This window comes from Anneissia japonica, unplaced genomic scaffold (assembly GCF_011630105.1).
Source record: "Anneissia japonica isolate Jap-2015-1 unplaced genomic scaffold, ASM1163010v1 scaffold287602_len1038180_cov171, whole genome shotgun sequence".
Classification (NCBI taxonomy): domain Eukaryota; kingdom Metazoa; phylum Echinodermata; class Crinoidea; order Comatulida; family Comatulidae; genus Anneissia; species Anneissia japonica.
The window spans coordinates 251,940-270,678 of NW_022734061.1; the positions used below are offsets into that span (position 1 = coordinate 251,940).

At 33.4% G+C, this 18,739-nt stretch overlaps 1 long non-coding RNA gene across 2 annotated transcripts; it reads left to right on the forward strand.

Moving 5' to 3' along the window:
* Nucleotides 1–752: 752 nt before the first annotated feature.
* On the forward strand, nucleotides 753–11,567 carry LOC117116300. Of its 2 annotated transcripts, XR_004446722.1 has the most exons (4): nucleotides 753–1,014; nucleotides 4,700–4,808; nucleotides 9,594–9,696; nucleotides 9,935–11,567. It is a non-coding gene; the product is annotated as an uncharacterized LOC117116300 (long non-coding RNA). The 2 variants fall into 2 exon arrangements; XR_004446723.1 differs by lacking the exons at nucleotides 9,594–9,696; nucleotides 9,935–11,567 and adding an exon at nucleotides 5,927–6,682.
* Nucleotides 11,568–18,739: the final 7,172 nt, after the last annotated feature.

Sequence of the window (18,739 nt, forward strand, 5' to 3'; positions counted from 1 at the left end):
TCTTTTATGAGAACCAGTAGGATTTTGCCCAGGCTCCGAGTGTTTTTATTTTTTGGCCAATTTCAGAGTTGTACCGTTGTTGTAGGTTGAGAATATCTCGATATTTCAATTGAGTTGCTTCAATCGTCTTCAGGAGAATAATGTCCTGAAGACGATTGAAGCAACTCAATTAAAACATCGAGATATTCTCAACCTACAATAGTTCTTTTCAGAACTATGTACGTGGCGTACCGCAAGCATTAATATATATTTTAATAGGCACTTTATACATTTTATCATTAATCTACATACTCGCTTCATTTCTGTATGTCTTGCATATCCAATCTTAATATTCAAACAGTAATCTTACATTCAGTGGCGTATCTAGAAGATATATTGAAATGGGGGCTGATGGGGATCACAGGTGAATTGGGGCTAGATGATAAAGTGATGGGATGTTAGCTGATAAAATAATGTGATATGATGTAATTTTTAACTACTTAATTATAATTTGCTTCGAAACATTCCAGTGGGGGTGACATTTTTTCATGCAACTCTGTAGAACGATAAGGCACTGCACGCATTCAGTCAGTATTTTGTATTTCACACCTATATAAATAATTTTATGCGATACCTTTAAGGTACATAAAGTGTGTGTCTGACCAGTAGACTTATCTTAATTAAACATTATGATGATTGCACCACACATATGTGACCTGAATGATTAGTAAGTATAGTCCTGGTACAAGTTTTTTGCACTCAGACTGCTTAAGGTCAACAATAGTGCTGTTTAATTTACTGGAAGGAATTATGAAATATTGATATTCGTTGAAACCTACAGTTCCTGCCGGGCAGGTGGTATCATAAATGTTGAGTCAATTAGAGTTGTTTCTTTAATGTACATTGGAGTACAATTTCATATAGGCCTACTTATGTAGAGGAATACGTGGATGGTTTTGTAGCATTTAGTTTTGTTCATACCATTGCTGTATAGTTGATTTTATTTGTATAGTGAGTGATACAGTACTTGTCAAGGTAAAGAATTTTGTTTTTCATGTACAGGTCTCCTTCCAATTAACGCCCACTTCAGGGATTTCCATGCTCTTTAGCAGCTTTGGTCTCTAATTAGAATAATAATGATAAAATATATTTGTTAATTTGAGACCACAGAAAAGTAGTCTTTAATTGGAGGGGTCTTTTAATTCGAAGGAGACCTGTATATGATAGTAAAATCAGAAATGTTTTATTTATTTATTTCACAACCTTTAATGAGTGTAGCCAATCTACTTTGGATGAATGATTTTGACTGCCTTCCTTTCTAGGCTATGTACTGCCCAACCACCCTAAAAGAACACAACTAGAAATACATCTTTGGTCTTTCATGGGCTATCCTTGGAGAATGGATTCACTTTAGTCGAGATTGGAATAATTGTGTAATTAAAATCCAGCTGGAAGTTGTGTTTCATTAAATTTGTTAACTTGAATTTGTGTTTCATTAGAAGTGTCTAAATTTCATCAGATGTGTTTAAAGTAAATTTTATTAAATGTGTTATGTAAATTTTGTGTTTCAATTATGATGTTAACTGAATTTGCTGTTCCATTAGTTGAAATTGGTGTTTCATGAAATGTGGTAACAGAATTTTCTATTTCATTGATAATCTTTGTCTAAAACCTAAGTGAATAACACGGCCAGAGACCTGCTTTGAAGATCTAGATAAGCTACGGAAGAGGGCAGTACTGTATGTTTGATGACAGAACACTGGTGACAAGTTATATTATAACTTAAGATAACTCAAGGCTTTCAAACACTGCCACTCAACTATAATGATTATTTTAAATAAGATAAGATACGATGAGATAAACTTTATTGTCATATTCCAAAAAAGTGAACTGTCGCACCTGCCTCCATTGAAATATAATTATGCTATTAGTATGACTTTTTTTTTCTGAAATTTCAATTTGTTTGTGACGGCGGGTGCGCTAATTGGCCAAAAATAAAATCGTATTTTTATTCGAGGTCATCATTATTGGCAGGTTCGCTAAACAAGGTATAAAAAAACGCTACGAGGACTTCTCAAGATATTCCGACCGAATTTACCACCTTTTTAGGTACGTCAATATGCAGACAATGAAGATATGTGCGACACTACAGTGATATGTATAAACTTTGCCCCCTGAGATAATGCACAAATCCAAGAAAAATATCTCAGGAATGTTACAGGTTTCTGCAATGCCTGTTATCTTACGTGGCTGTTGTTGTACAGTAAGGCTATGTGTAAGGGAGCCCTCTAGGAGTAGCGAGACAACTATCATGAAGCATGTTGTTAAATAAAGCCTCCTTGTTTATGGAGTTAAATCATTGGATATTATTGTAACACCTTATTATTATCGTCTTGTGTAATGTACTTTAATAACATGGTGTCAGAGGTACACATACATAGAAGATTTGGAGATTTGTCAGAACATAGCATAATTATCTAGCCTCGACTTGACTGAGCATAATCTGCCTGTACTGTAATACGTTGTTACAGTCGCCGACCATTTGTGAAGTCATATATATATTGAAACTTGCGGTACGCCACGTAAGTAGTTCTGAAAAGAACTGTTGTAGTTGAGAAAGTCTCAACGTTTTGATTGAGTTGCTTCAATCGTCTTCAGGAGAATAGTAATATAATATTATGTCACACCTAAGTGTGCCAAATAGTCAAATAACCCCTATTAAGGGGACACTTTTTTTTCTATTGTATCGCAACAAATACAACAGTCTCAAAAAAAAAAAAATATCACTAAACTTTAAATATTGACACATTTAGAGCAACTTGTTAAGGAACTTTTACCAATTTTCTACTCCGTTTGTCAAGGGCGAGCTTTTGTTAGACTACATAATAATAATAATAATAATATTTTATCTGAAATTGCAAAAAGAATTTTCAATCGAGTAAAATAATCCATCTTCGTTTGGTAGTAGTTTGGTGTGTTTAAGTACCATATTTTCATGGTTTGTTATTTGGCTTGTATCTGTTTAAGTGGTGTTCTGTTCTCTCCTCTTGTTGATTTGATTGAATTTTGTATTTTGAGAATTCAATTTTTTTCTTGGTTTTATTATAATTATTCTGGTATATGTATAAATAACTTATCCTTTTTAATGAAATTGTTCTATTGTTTTAAAGTTATTGTAGGATTACTGATTTACTTCTCTATTCCGGAGGTTTTCTGAACAAATTGAAATTGACATTGAATTTTGAAATTTGAGCAATAAACCAGAATTTTCTCCCTAAATCCTTAGAGTGAATATCGGTAAGGCATACTGCATGTGTTACTTCATATAAACCAACCTTTTCAATTTTGACCCTTAACCATTGGGATTTCTTTTTCTTTGTTTTTCGTGCACTTTTATAGGATTCTAATTCATTCATTAACATTGCCTCATAAAACAATATTGGGAACATATAAATCTAATGTTGTTTTAATTACATTTCTGCTGATTTCATATAATTAAATTGTATTTGCCTTGAAAATTATTGCTATAAATTAGTTATAAATTCTACTGTAACTAATTATGTCAACAAAAATTAAATTATGAAGAATTGTATGTCATCGTTATATGAAAACATGCCAAAAACCTCTATTAAGGGGACAATTTCATGTTTTTGGTAAGTGTCAACTAAATAGGGGACACCCCTATTAAGGAGACACTTTTTTGGTCCCGAAGGTGTCCACTTAATAGGGGTTCTACTGTATTTCTAAAAGTCATAATCTGGGCTTTTGCCCGAGGAAAGGCTGGTACATAAAATTAGATATAAAGTAGGGTTGGGCTTATACTCAAGGAACTACAGTAATTAATTCTGTCTCATATCCAAACAGTATTTTATATTTACTATTCGTTATTTGCATATTTTTATCTGATCATACCCAAACTGACATACGAGACTAGATTCAAGATTCAGATATTAACAAGTTAAAATAGTATAGTAAAAAAATCATAATAAAAATCACAGTTTAGAATTGTTTAAAATTTACTATGAGTACCTCAGAGACAGACCAGCCATTTTAGCAAAGATTAAAACTATAAAAATGTAGCGTTTTGGCTATAAAATTGAAATTGAATATTGCACCTGATAAATTTTCGTTAGAGTTTGATAATGTGTCTGATAAGTGGACCTAATCAAGTATTTCAACGTATGGTTTTATTAACGAGATATTTGACCTGAATGATTAGTGAGAGCTACTAAATTCACACTATTTAGGGTCAACAATAGTGCTGCTTAATTTATCGGAAGAAATTACAAAAAATTATTTGTTGAAACCCGCAATTCCTGCTGGGCAGGTGGTACAGGGTCTTGAATGTTGAATCAATTTGAGTTTTATTTCATAAATACACATTTGAGTTCAAATGTGTTTGAATTAACCTAATATCTAAATAATGGTTATGGAACAATTTACAGTATGTTACAGAGATGTCACATTTTTAAATGAAAATGAAATTTTAATAAAAATAAACATATGTTGTGGTCTTTCTAGAGATTAGAATAAAATATAATTTATGTGTGGATGGAGTAAATTTGTCAATGAAACACTTAAAGGATGAATGTAATAAAAATTTTTGTTTTTTGGTCTTAATTGAGACTCAAATAATTTATTATTCATTAATAATATGCAGTGTAATTGTCAATAAATTTCTTACGGGCATTGTAATTTTGAGTCTAATTTGAATCCACAGGTTTTGTTGAAGGCAGTTACCTCGGTGCTGGTACAAGACATTTATCGCGTCATTGAACAGGGCAATTATACGTATACAAAAGAACCAAAGATGATTTAGCTTCATCACGGTAAGTGTGAATTCTGGCTTACTGTAAAGTGTGCATGAATTGATTTAATTACGGTAATTTCCGGCTTAAATGGTAAGTCCATACTTTAGAACTAAATTTGGGTTGACTTTTAACTCTTGTTTGATTACAAGATCTTCATGGATCTTAATTCTATCCATACTATCAAATGTTATGTGACAAATACCTGTCATTTGCTCTTATAATATGGCATCATCATGCCGTGGTATGAAAATCATGCCCCTATATGGATGTGATATGACATCGCCATGCCAATTCGTGGATGTGATGACGTAATCATGCCCATGTATTTGATATATCATCATGCCTATTCATGGATGTGATGACATAATCATGCCCATATATGGATGTGATATGACATCATCATGTTCATTCGTGGATGTGATGACAATCATGCTCATATATGGGCGTGATATAACATAATCATGCCCATATATGTATATATGACATGCCCATATATAAATGTGATATGGCATCATCATGCCCATGTACAGTATGAATGTGATATGACATAATCATATTCATATATGGATGTAATGACATAATCATTCTCGTATATGGATGTGATATAACATAATCATGCCCATATAAGGATGTGATATGACATGCCCATATATGAATGTGATATGAAATCATCATGCCAATATGGATGTGATATGACATTGTCATGCACATATGGCATCATAAAAACCATATTCGGACGATTTCACACAAATTTGTCACATATAGATTATTTAAAAAAAATATATTTTAATCCTTCTAGCAGTAGAAAAACACATTACAAACAAAAACGTGACATAAAAAGGAAGCTGCAGAAAGTAAGTTGTGTACCATATATTCTCGCGTATAAGACGACACCCAAGTTTTTGAAGGTTTTTTGGATGATTTTTGTATGTCGGACGTATAAGACAACTCTCCTGTTTCACTTTTGGAATTCTTACTTTTTGCTTCTCTTTATGATCCTGATACTGCATCTAGCTGGCTTAAAACAGAGCCAAATGTTGGTCTAATCCCCCAACTGGTACTGTAGTACCTTTATTATATCGTACTGACAATGACACTTGTACAAGGGATTGCAATATTGTTTGGGTATGTTTCAGGTGTGTGTTTTACTTCACTTTACTTGCTCTGTCCAAACTGTGCCATGTATGATGTTAAAGTCAAGCTCTGGAGGAAAACCAATTTTCAATGTGTTGGACTACTGATTTTTCTAAGACATCAAGTGGGTGTTTGACAAAAAGATTGGGAATGGTTAATGATAATAATTACAAAACTGGGGGGAAAAGGGGTGTAACCAACCTTTTTCCCTAGTTTTTAAATATTTTTTCTCTGTAGTTTCTTTAAACTTGAAATATACTTTAAGAAAATATCTCCTTTTTGAAGGCCTTGGCTTTATAGCTCAGTTGGCAGAGCAGGGAACCAATTGGAAAACAGGAAAATTCTTGGATTTTTAAATCATGATTAAGATAGTAAAAAATATTGAAATGTTATCTTGAGCGAGGCCTTTTGTCAAAAGCTCAATTATATATTTTTTGAGCATTTCATGTAGCTGTTATTTAGTGGATCGACCTTTAATAATAAGAACATGATAACGACCCTAATGGTGGCCTAACGAGCAATTTAAGTAACTACACAGTCAATCCAAGGATGCTTCTGTGCTATTATTGCTATAAGTAGAAAAATTAATGCTAAGTATTTTTAATTTTTATTGAAGTCAAGCTTGAAATGTGTATCTCCTAATATTTTGAACTATAATAAATTATTATTTTCACATTAATGGTATAATATAATGCTTGTGATAAAACCAAGAAAATAATTTTATCATTCAGTCATTTTTATTGTTCAATTAATAAATTTCATTGCTCATTTTAAAAGGATCAGATATGATATAAAATTACTAATGAGACAGATATAAACATATTTTTGCTGATCTACTGAATTTTGATGGTGACCCCCCCCCCTCTAGAGTTTTTGTACAAATTTGCCTTTTCCTATCTATATTTTCATTGCTTATCTTCAATTCAAAAAGAAAAACAGTTTGCATTTTTTTTGGGTTGTGAGTTAAGTTTGCATTGAGGGGTAAATTCTTATTTAAAAAAAATATTTAACGTTAGAAGCATTGAAGCTCCAGCATTTTATGCTACAGGTATACACCGGTAAGTTAACATTATTATTATTATATTAATTTCAAATCATTATCAGTGATAAAATTGTATTATATTTATAACTGCAAGCAAAAATTGTAATATATATGCTCATACCAGTACTAGTTATATCTTATTCTGTTTCTAAGGTAAAGTAGAACAAGGCCTAAAAATATAATAGGCCTATGACATTGTTGTTTTTGAAATAGATATTTGATATATATTGATGGCCTAAAGACATCTTGTTTGAAAAAGGTGATTATAAAAAAGATCATATTAAAATGTTTTAATCAATATTTATTTTTGGAATTTTGTCTGTTTCTCAATCTATATCACTCAGAAGATTGGTCGCTCATCGCCATGGTATTTTTAGATGATATTATTCTACTTAATGGCTATGTTTTTCTGTTTTTGAAATTTGGATATTTCCGGAAAATTTTATTTCTATACAAGTTAAAGATTTGATCGATTTTTCAGATTTTTTAAATGTCATCTCTGTCTTTCTGCATTACAGTGAGGAGTAGATAATAGCATTATGTGTCTGCTATTGACAGAAAAATGGTAGTGTCAGTATCACATAAATTAATTGAATAGAAGCCTAGGCATGTTTAGCTAGCCCAGATCAAGGAAGGCATTTCTTAGTTGGTAACACGTTCTAAGTGTGTAGTCCTGCTACAGTTTAATTATACAGATACTAAGCAAATATAAAAATAAGACCATTATATTTGCAAAACAAAATTTAATGACAAATACGATCAACATTTCGGGTCCATCATAGGGCAGGCAGGGCAGTTTTGCCCTGTTGCACAGGCCTAAACTTCATGTTGTCTGGTGTCACGATGAGATCGCCAGACCAAAAATAATAATCCAAACAACGTTATTTTAATTGCCAATCCCTATTGTAGTACTATAGCACAATTTGGGCCATACTAAGCCATAAAAACTTTTCCTGTGAAACCTACTATTTTGGGACCCTGACCAAGGCTTTTGTCGGACCCTCTGTCTGCAAATTTCTGGAGCCATCTCTGCAGGGACGCATTTTTAGGATCAGCTGTATTGACCAAATAGATATTTGAAAATTTAGAGACAGCACTTTCGTTTTTTTCCCAAGAAACCCAACAAATCGTATGTTTTAAAAGGCCATTCAAGTTTAATTTGATACCTGAATCTGGATTTTGACCCTGTAGTAGTTAGCATTTTACAAAACATGAGTGATAATTCGCAAAATAACCCTAAAATTAGCCAGGGCCTGTAGTTAGGCCTATACTGTACTATAAAAAATGAGAGGTAAAGTCGACCCAACTATTCCCCTGATTTCAAAAGTAACTCCGCTTAAGTGACACCCTTTTCTTTGCCTTTATCTAAATAAAATGCCCGAAAAATATATATACCTAGGTTGAGGATCCATAAAGTTGAGGAGAAGGAAGGGAGGGGCTATAATCATCAAAGTGCCCCAATTGTATATTGCTGAACAATTATTACCTGAAGTAGGCTACTTTCCTATAGTTACTCAGCAGTGTGTAAAGATTGGCTGGAGTGTTAAATTGGTTATTTTGGAGGAGGCTGTAAATAGCTACTGTTTGCCCTGTTAGTTTAATCTTGGAAGTGTTTACTTAGAAAAGTCACGTGTAATATTTGTAGATGGACAAAAACTTTATGATTTAACAACCATTTTAGTAGTTGACTTCTTAAACTGGAGTGTAAACAGTGCCCCCTATAGGTTGAAATAATTAGAATATAGTTTCTTTGAATTGAATTGAATTAGATTTTATTAGGTACTCTAGAACACAGTACCAAAAATTTATGTGATATTACATGAACTTAGTGCAAGATTACAGTACACGTTTTGTGTACTGTAATTCTTACCTAATAATAAATATTTATTCGCATTTTAAGATGTATAACATTTGGTAAGAAAGTGAATGGACAAGTAGCCTAAACAAACTCACACCCTAATTTTATGACTTGGTAGGTTTAATGGTTTTGTTTGCATTAATTTTTTAGTAGAAGAACCTGTGACTCAGAAATACCAGGATGGTATGTCAGACAGACAGGAGAAAGTGCTTTACCTTTGTCAAGTTGTTTGTGTGCTGTTAACCTTTTTCTATTTCTGGCCCTAAAACATAGACTGAGGACTAAATGTAAATTACCTAGAAAGATGTAAGATCCAAAGTGTGCTAACTGTATATTATAAATGTAGTATTGTTTTTATTTTTAACGTTTTTTTCTGGATGGTATATACCACACATTTCAGTAGGTATTATGCTTGCCTTATTAAACTTTGAGATTGCACAATGGTGTCTATTTTATGTTCTACAGTACTGTAAAAATGAGTTTTTTGCAACACACTCTTTTGTCTAGGTGGGTCTGTAGTCGTTGCTTGTCAACAGTCACCATGCATTTTTTCCCCATCCATGCAGTGTGATGTGGTTATCAATTTAATCAAGCAAATTCATGTTTGAATTATCTTAATGGTTCTGAGAATAATTATCTAATGCACTTAACATTGTTAGAAGGAAAAAAACAATCAATTTCAACCATGGATGCCATTAAATTACGTAAGCATGGTAAGGTGGTAAAGAATTATTTAACATGAGTAAGACACTTTTCATATTATTTTCAGTTTCTGTCATCTTAATACATAAATTATTTTGTGCGAAGACTGATGTTATTGTTGTTGTTGTTTGTTACTGGATTTGATAATAGTATGGTGTACCATAGTCAATGTAAGTCTGAATTCATTAATTTCATCATTTTTCTTGGTTTCAATTATTATGACCTTCGCTGTACTTAAAATGCTTTTAGTTCATTTCTCTGCACCATATAATTTTTTTTTGTTCATTGTCTGGGAATGAAGTGTAAGGCCTCTGTTCAATTTATACCGGAGACAGTTGGTACCTGATTAGAATCTGTACATAAATAAAGGATCTATAGTAATATGTTTTGTTACTTCTCATTTGACAGTAGAGGTAAACCGATTTACATACCTTCCGGTGGTGAATTGTGCTGAACTCCGGGAGACAATCTAGCTGAAACACAAGGAGAGCCACAGATAGAATTGAACTACAAATAATCTCTACTGCTCACATACAGTGGCTACCACCAGTTTAGCCGACTGAGCCTAGTAGCTTTACTTAAATCAGAATTTACGGTCAAATTAAGATAAAATCAATAAAGTTAGGCCTCTCCACCAAAAACGCTGTTCTATATAAATGAACTTAGGTCCTCAAACATGCAGGTTTTCAATGATAGACTCAAAATAATTTGATTATGATAATTTTATTATACTGCGAGTTCAAAATGTGTGATTTCAGGTGACATTAACACATCTACTTTGCCTAGACCACCGTAAAGAAGCGTGTGTTACAGTTGATAATTTAGGTCTATTCGTCCTACTCTTCACAGGATTACTTTAAATTTAATTACTTTGACTTCAAAATGACACTAATGATGTGTTTCACCTTTACCTAATGTTATTTGTCAGAATGTACAACTCCTTTGATTTGGAAGACCACTAATTTTGGGTTAGAACTAGATTTGAGTCTTAAAGGCAACTGCCGCTGTTTGTATATGCATTGAACATTTGCACAATATTCACTAACCTAGGCCTGCATTAAACGATCTTTAGCTTGGCACTACGACATTATCTCAATTTCCATAAAATGATGAATATAACTTCAGTTTTAGTATATTACATTACAATGTTGTACTGGTAGGAGTAATAATTAATAATCTAGTCAGTGTTGTAGCTATAGAAAAATAAAGGTGGATGGAGATATTTTAAGGTTGGGTGGGTGAAAACATGAATGAACCCTAAGAGTGGATTTTAAGGATGGGCATGGAGGTTAACATGGGTGGGTGCAGGGTGCCTGAAATTTGTTTTAGACTGGGTAGAAAACTTCAAAGCTGGGTGGCCCGCCCACCATAAATACATCCCTGAGTTCTAGTGTCCTGTATCTAGTATTAGAATTCATGCCCAATGAAAAAACTTTATAATACAGTAGGTGGGGAGATCCAACCTGGTCTGTGCCCCTAAAGATTTCAAAATTATTTAAAAAAATGAAAATTATATTCAAATTTAAATCTTAGAGTGTCATTTTCCGGCCATAATCATGATTTTTTTTAGAGGTGGCCTAGACCTTCCATCTGTGAAAGTCCATCTTTGGGCCCCCTCTACTTTAAACTATTGGATATCCTACTGGCCACTCCAATGAAAACACCAAATTGTATGGTGACACTTTTATCTATCATAAAATAATAAAAGCAATTTTAATCATTTTGGATAATGATAATATAGTAAAAAAGACTTACAGTGACTCAAGTGTTTCTATCATTTTTTGCTGTAAAATTGTGTAAACATTTTTTTAAGTGCACGAATTTCTATGTTCAAGTTGATAATTTGTATGTTATTTCAAAATGTGCCAGTTAATTTCAAAAATGATTTTGATTTTTTTTTCTTGTATTTTTCATGGAACAGTACGCCTACATCTTTGCTTTTCTATAAATGTGTTGTAAATTCTATGCGACATTGCACAATCCCCAGTGTGTCACTTTAAATAGAAGGCTCATCTTTTTAATTTGATATTAAATCTGAAAAACCCAGAAATGATATAATGAAGAGGTTTCCAAAATAAAGACATATTACAATATTTTATTGTCTTGTTTGTACTGTAGGATCGATGAAAAAAATATGTACTTGGAGTTGAAATCATGAACAGACATTTTGCTTGCGCAGTGTGTGATTCTGTGCAAGTAATATATATTCATTATAGCTTCATATATCTAATTGAAATAATTCAGCTTGAGATGAATTAATGTTAATATCAGTGGAAGGAATGGTAGAAGGCTGAATTTTGCCTGCAGTCAGAGAGTGCCATTCACCTTTTCCCAATTACAAATGATTAAGGTCTGAAAATCGACTAAGATGTGTTAAATATAGGACAAACAGAATAGAGAAGTCATTACTGTACTCTATCAGTAACCTTAACATCGTGTAACGCGTAGGAGTAGTTGGCGCTTTAGATTTCTAAATGCACATACTGTATGTAATTAGATTTTGGATTGGATTTTATTCGGTGTAAACACCAAGGATAGCCCACGAAAGTCTAGAAGAAGACTTGTTTCCAGTGGGGTCCTTCTGGTGGTGATTGGGCAGTACACCGGGTGACAATCCCCTACTCTTTTCCGAAGAGTGTACTGCGTTCTTTAACTTGCACATGGGCCATCATTGCACACGGAACCAACGGCTTAAACGTCTCATCCGAAAGACGGTGCGCTATTATAACTTGTATTTCAGCCCTCTAGCTAAAACACAAGGAGAGGCAGCGATGGGAATTGAACCAGGGACTGAGCTAAGCTGCTCTCTCTCCTTATTACCCCTGTCTATCTGTGAGCAAGATTATGCAAATGCTAAGGAATGAATCATCATAAAATTTATTGGAATGCTACATAATAATCTAAGAGGTGATTAATTTCGGGAAGAAAACATTGAAGGATAAGGTCAGGGTCACAGAAATTTGCTTTACCCTCAAGCGCAGCCCTTAAAATTAGGAAAAAAGTATGTCGGCAAAAAATTTGTTTATATCGCCGGCGCTATAAAATTGACGCCGGTTATAATGTCGACAGTTTTTAGTTTCAGTTACAGCCCTGAAATCAACCCATGCTAACCTGTTATAGAAGTGCTGGATGTCTTTTCAGATCACCTAATCAAGCTAGAAAGCCTAGCCTCGTACTGATGTTCAAATTCACAACTAATTATTGATAAAATGTTGAACAGTGTTAATGTTATGGTGATGGGTAAAATGAAACTACAAAAAAAAAACATACAGTGGTATCTCCAAATTCTGAATTTCACACTAAACCAAACTTTCAAGTCCCAAAACCATTCCTATTTTTCCTTTCATAAAATACTTTCCGAAAACCGAATCTCCTTTTCCGAATTCTGGACATTATACTCAGTCCAGAACATAAATTTAATAAAAATCAACTTTTCCAGACGAAAATAACGCAATAATCATCGCTGTCTGTTAATTAACAGGCGTAGCACACAACACCCTGTGAATGAACCGCCGTACAGCTAGCTCAGTCCCAATATCGTTGCCATAGAGATTATCTATTGATTAAAAACGACACAACAGTAGGTCTAAACGTTAATGTTAGGCGTTGGGTGGCTAGACACCGCCGTTTATGTCAGCATTGCCGAATGCCGGCGTAGATTTTGAGGACTGCAAGCATAAAAAGAAAATAATGGAATCGTTCATTCAGAGGTACTCTATGGAGTAAAACTATTGCTTTTTTTGTTCTTCAGTGTATGTACTTTAATAATAATTTATATTAAGACTTACCTTCTGTTGGAATAGATTCATAAAGTTTATTTATTTTGTTACCCTGATTTAGTTCACTTTTAGGTTTCTGCGTGCGCCTGGAGTTGACTGTCATGGTGTTTGTTTATGTTATTGAATTTGGCAATATAGAAGAATAATATCTTGTATATCAAATCTTGCCAACAAGGCCCTGTCATTGGATTTTTGGGCTTCTTCTTGAAGCATCCTAGGCTGGACTCTACGAGGCCAAGTCTACACTTATTTCAATTTCAACAGGGTCAGTGGCATATCGGAGGTACATAGACTCAAATAAACAACCACTATTTAAATATTTACATTTTCTGGTCCCTGGATATATGTCCACCATCTAAACTCAACATTATGGTCATGTTCAAGGTGGGCCTATACCTGAGAAGTTATACCGGTAATAACAAAATTAATTCAATAGTGATGTGATGGTATGAGGCTTGCCATCCCAAAAGCAGCGTAGTTTTGCTAAATGTTAAACTGAGTAATTAGCATAAAAATATGGCAGTATTGTATACTTTAGTACAGAGAAGCCGTAATACTTTTACTCATAACTTTGGCAATAGTTCATATCAGTAAATCACCTATCGTTTTAGAGTTTACAATAGGAGAATATGTACTGTATTAAAAAGTCAATTTCCATGTTTTGGCCAGCGATGCTGGTTTTGGCATGGCAAGCTCCATATTGTTATTGTTGAATACAGGTCTCCCTCTAAATTAAAGACCTTCCAATTAAAGACCACTTCCAATTAAAAATTGGTCCCAAATTAACAAATGTCTTTTATTTTTATTATTCTAATTAGAGACCAAAGCTGCTAAAGACCATGGAAACCCCAGTCCCAAAAGTGGTCTTTAATTGGAGGGAGACATGTACCATTATTTTTTTTTTATCATTGTCACTGTCTGAAATTAATTAATTTGCAAAAAAAATGTTTATTTGTAAACAAAAAAAAGTTACATTTCAATACAGTGTACATATAATTTTTCAGTTGAACATGATGATCAATATATGAATATACTGTATAAGCCTATATATTATTTAGTAATTTATTTTGTATTATTTATTTTGTGAATATTATTTTTGTGTTTGTTTTGAAAAATCCCTTCAACCTGAACTGATTAATGTTGGCATAGCTGTAATAAGCTTGTGAAGCCTCAAGCGTTTGCCACGACTACCTGTCGAAAGTGCTTTTAAAAATGCTTCTTTCAAGTACAAAAAATAATGGTTTAATCTAACAATGCAACAGAGGCTAAGAGAGTATAGGACCCCATAGACTACTTTCAGCCCATGAAAAGGGCAAATTAAAACAGAGAAGACATGCTGCCTATATCGATCAGATTACCTCTCACCTCTGGCGTAAAAGAGGAACGGTTTTAAAGTATGAAGCTTCCGTTTGATAAATAAATTGATTGCAGGTTAATTACACTTTATTTCATAGTAGGGAGTTTGCACAAGCTTACAAAAACGATAACGAATACGGTCATAAAATTTTTAGAAAATCTTCCCCTACGCTAGCTTATCTGTCACAAGGTAGGCAATTCATGCCTTTTATATGAATCAGGCATCATATTCAGCTCATGCAGCATATTGTCCGTAATGTTTTAGGCACGAATGATGATAATGACGTATTTGTTGCGAATTCGGTTGCGAAATCTGCCTAATAGCACATTTCATAAAAACACTGAGGCTGAAATTACTTAAGAAGTAAGAACAAATTGAGGCTGAGGTAAAATTTCAAATCAGGTTTTTTTCTAATAAAAAGGAAAAAAAAATAGAAAACCAACAAATCAACCTGGTGACATACAGAAAATATAAATATTTTATTTAAAATGTTTATTAACTTACTGTATACTGTATTGTAAATTCTTTTGGTCTTTAATACCTTATGTACAGTAGATATGATATAATAATGTTCTCTGTAATGCGGTAGCTGACATACAGTAATTACTAGAGCAGTAACTCTATAGAGTGCCCTGCCTGAAATGTGCCTGAAACTCAACAATAAGCAGGCTGTTTATGTTGGGTGAAACTGCAGCATACCCTCAAGAAAATAATGGAATCGCCCATCGTATTTAGGTAAAATTTTCTTGAGTGCTGCCTGAATACGAGGAGTGATTCTATTACTGTATTTTATGCTCGCAGGTAAATGATTGAATTTCCGTGACCTTGAACTTGTCATTTGACCATTTTTTCTATAAATTGTATTTGTATTTGTAAGTGTATGCCATCAAAGATCAAACCAAAAACTAATCAATCACTCATTTCCACATCCCCTTTTATACTTTTTTAAACATTTATTTTTTATAATATATTTCCTGACAATTTGCTGGTGCATTCAACCAATACTCCAAGCCTAGTGTCTCAAGTGTTTTTATCAAAATTTGAAAATAAATTGAATTAGAATAATCGATACAGAAAACAAGTGAAAAATATATTGTACCATTAGCACTTTCCAGGATAAAGTAATTTGATATGTATCGCTCCAGTGGATGGGATATAATCAGCTGCTAGTTGTATAGAAGCCCCATCTATTGTATTTCTATTATTAAGTAAATAACAAATGTATATGACTAACCCTCAGTAGTTCTGTTGAATAAATATTATTTCCTTAATACAATAATAAAAATTATTGTCAGTTGATTTGTGATGGTACGATGCATTTATGATGAAATCACACCAATGCTTGGTCCTGTTGGATTACACGGCAAGCCTCATTCACTGATAGGTCTTTTGTTGCTAGAATATCACCACCAACTGTGACAAAGTTTAAGTATTGAAAAATCAACTTTTAATAACAAATGTATATGACTAACCCTCAGTAGTTCTGTTGAATAAATATTATTTCCTTAATACAATAATAAAAATTATTGTCAGTTTATTTGTGATGGTACGATGCATTTATGATGAAATCACACCAATGCTTGGTCCTGTTGGATTACACGGCAAGCCTCATTCACTGATAGGTCTTTTGTTGCTAGAATATCACCACCCAACTGTGACAAAGTTTAAATATTGAAAAATCAACTTTTCAAGGAAGTCTTTACTTCATATATATATATATATATGTGACCGAAATATCAGCAAGTATTTATTCAGTGAGATATACACAGGTTTGTCTTATTATTTGTCTTCTGTTATTATTTGTTACTATTTTATTAAGCGGTTTGATGCAGCGGGAATGGTGGTTGCACAGCCTCGCAGTCAGGGTTTCAATCCTTCGCTGTGCATTTCGCTTGTCTCCTTGATCAAGGCACTTTATCTACATTGCTTCAGACTACCCAGCTGTATCAATGGGTACGAGTAAATTGCTGGGAGTGAACTGCGGTGGACCAGCGTCTCACCCAGAGGGAGAGCATCACACTCTCATCCGCTTTACACTACAAAAACTGGGGATAAGCCCCAGCCCTTTGGGCTTGGGAATGATTTACTTTCTATACTATTATATTATGTTATGATAGTTATTATTAAATATTATATCTAGGGCATTGTCCATATCATCAAATTTTCTTTGACAAAATAAAAACTGCCGTATGCCTATAATAGTCATGTTGTGCCTATATATGGTCATGATGTGATGTCATCATGACCATATTTAGGCATGTCACATTCTTTGTCAAATAAAATTTGATAGTCTGGACAGGGTTTCATAGGTTGTTATAGGATTCACCAAGAAGTATGCCCATATAGAGATATTTGTGCCTATATATGGCTATGATTTGATGTTACCATGACTATATTTAGGCATGTCACATGTTTTGTCAAATAAAATTTGATAGACAGGGTTTAAATGGTTTTCATAGGGCTCACAACGGACAGTGTGAAACAAACTCCTAAAAAAGTGAAAAAGGCTATCGTAGATCAATATTTTGAGCATTTCAAATTCATTCATCTTGCTTACAATGGCTTGTATGCCTTTTTTGGACTTTGTTTCGTCATGGTTTCATAGTTCTAATTTGTTATTGTTGAATGTTAAGAGAACCAACAGGTGTAAAACAGATAGGATGTGTCTATATTGTCAATAAGACAATCTTGTTTGTCATACTCTAATGAACGACATATGAAATTATGTTCCAAAAAAAATGATACAAGCTGTCATGGTTCTATTCAAACTTAAATTCATTATTTGCAGGATTGAAGTTTTTTTTATATACTGCCATATGTCAAAGTAAATTCAGTATAGTATTAGGTATTTAATTAAGTTGTAATTACATTGGATAATTTAATGAAATAATTAATAATTGGATATTATTGGCATGTTTTGTGCTGTGTTTGCTTGAGTGGTTAAAATGTTTGTGTTCCATTTCCAAGGTCTTATTACATCAAACGTCTTTAACTTTCAAAGCCTTACTTTATTAGCAGAATTATAGTATTGTGTATTTGGCAATGTTATACACATGAGATTAACTATAGAAATCCTTGTGTATTTCAGTTTGATCCTTATAATTCTGTATAGCACCTCCCTATTGTATCTTAATTGCCGTACATCACTTTTACCCTTAGGGTACCCATGAACAGGAAACTGTTACTTCCTAAAGAGAGACCATGAGAGCATAGACTCGACCATATGGACAAGCTTGTGGCTCTTTTGTGTGATCAGCCACAGTTTGTGTGGGTTTAAACAGCAGCACATTTAGCAGGATCCCTGGCTGGATAATAGGGACAAAGAAGAGTTTCATGTGCCCCTGAACTAGATAAGAGACCTGGAATCTGGTGCCCTATTCTGTTTGTATCGGTAGGCTCTAACAGCTGGCAAGTAAGAAAGTGAGAGTGAAGTGAAACCAAACTTTAAACTTGTGTTAGATAACTAGCACAAAGCAATTTTCTTCCACTGTTTTTTCTGCACAATTTGATAATCTACTTAGGACTAATAGAATGACTGTACTATTATATTGATTTTTTGCAATGTAATAAAGCGATCATATTCCTATGGAAATTTCAAGTGGTTTTAATTAGTCCTGTTGTAGACTAAAGAAAACAGTACAAGTTCAAACAGCATATGCATGAATTCCCACAGCTCTGGTTGCCATGGATTTTACTCATAGTGTTATGTTATAGTGCTTATTAGTTATTTTGTATCTATTTGCAGTTGTGAAGCATCTGGTTTTTTTTTTTCAAAGAGAAATGCAACATTGAAAAAAGCTGTCAGCATGCACGCATGGAGTCCTGCCAGCTGATGACATGTTGAGGTCATCAAACTAGAAATATTAATTAGCACTGACCTATGCAAACAAAGTTATAGTGATTGCCAATCCATTACATTGTAGTCTAATAATAGTACAATTTTTGACTATCCTTAACCGTAAGTGTTCTCCCTGTGGAACCAGCCAAGATTTTTTTTCCCAGAATTTTCACTCAAAGCAGCCTTTTGGTTATGGACTTCACTCAGTAGATTTCTGGCGCCTCCGCTAACTGAAAGCG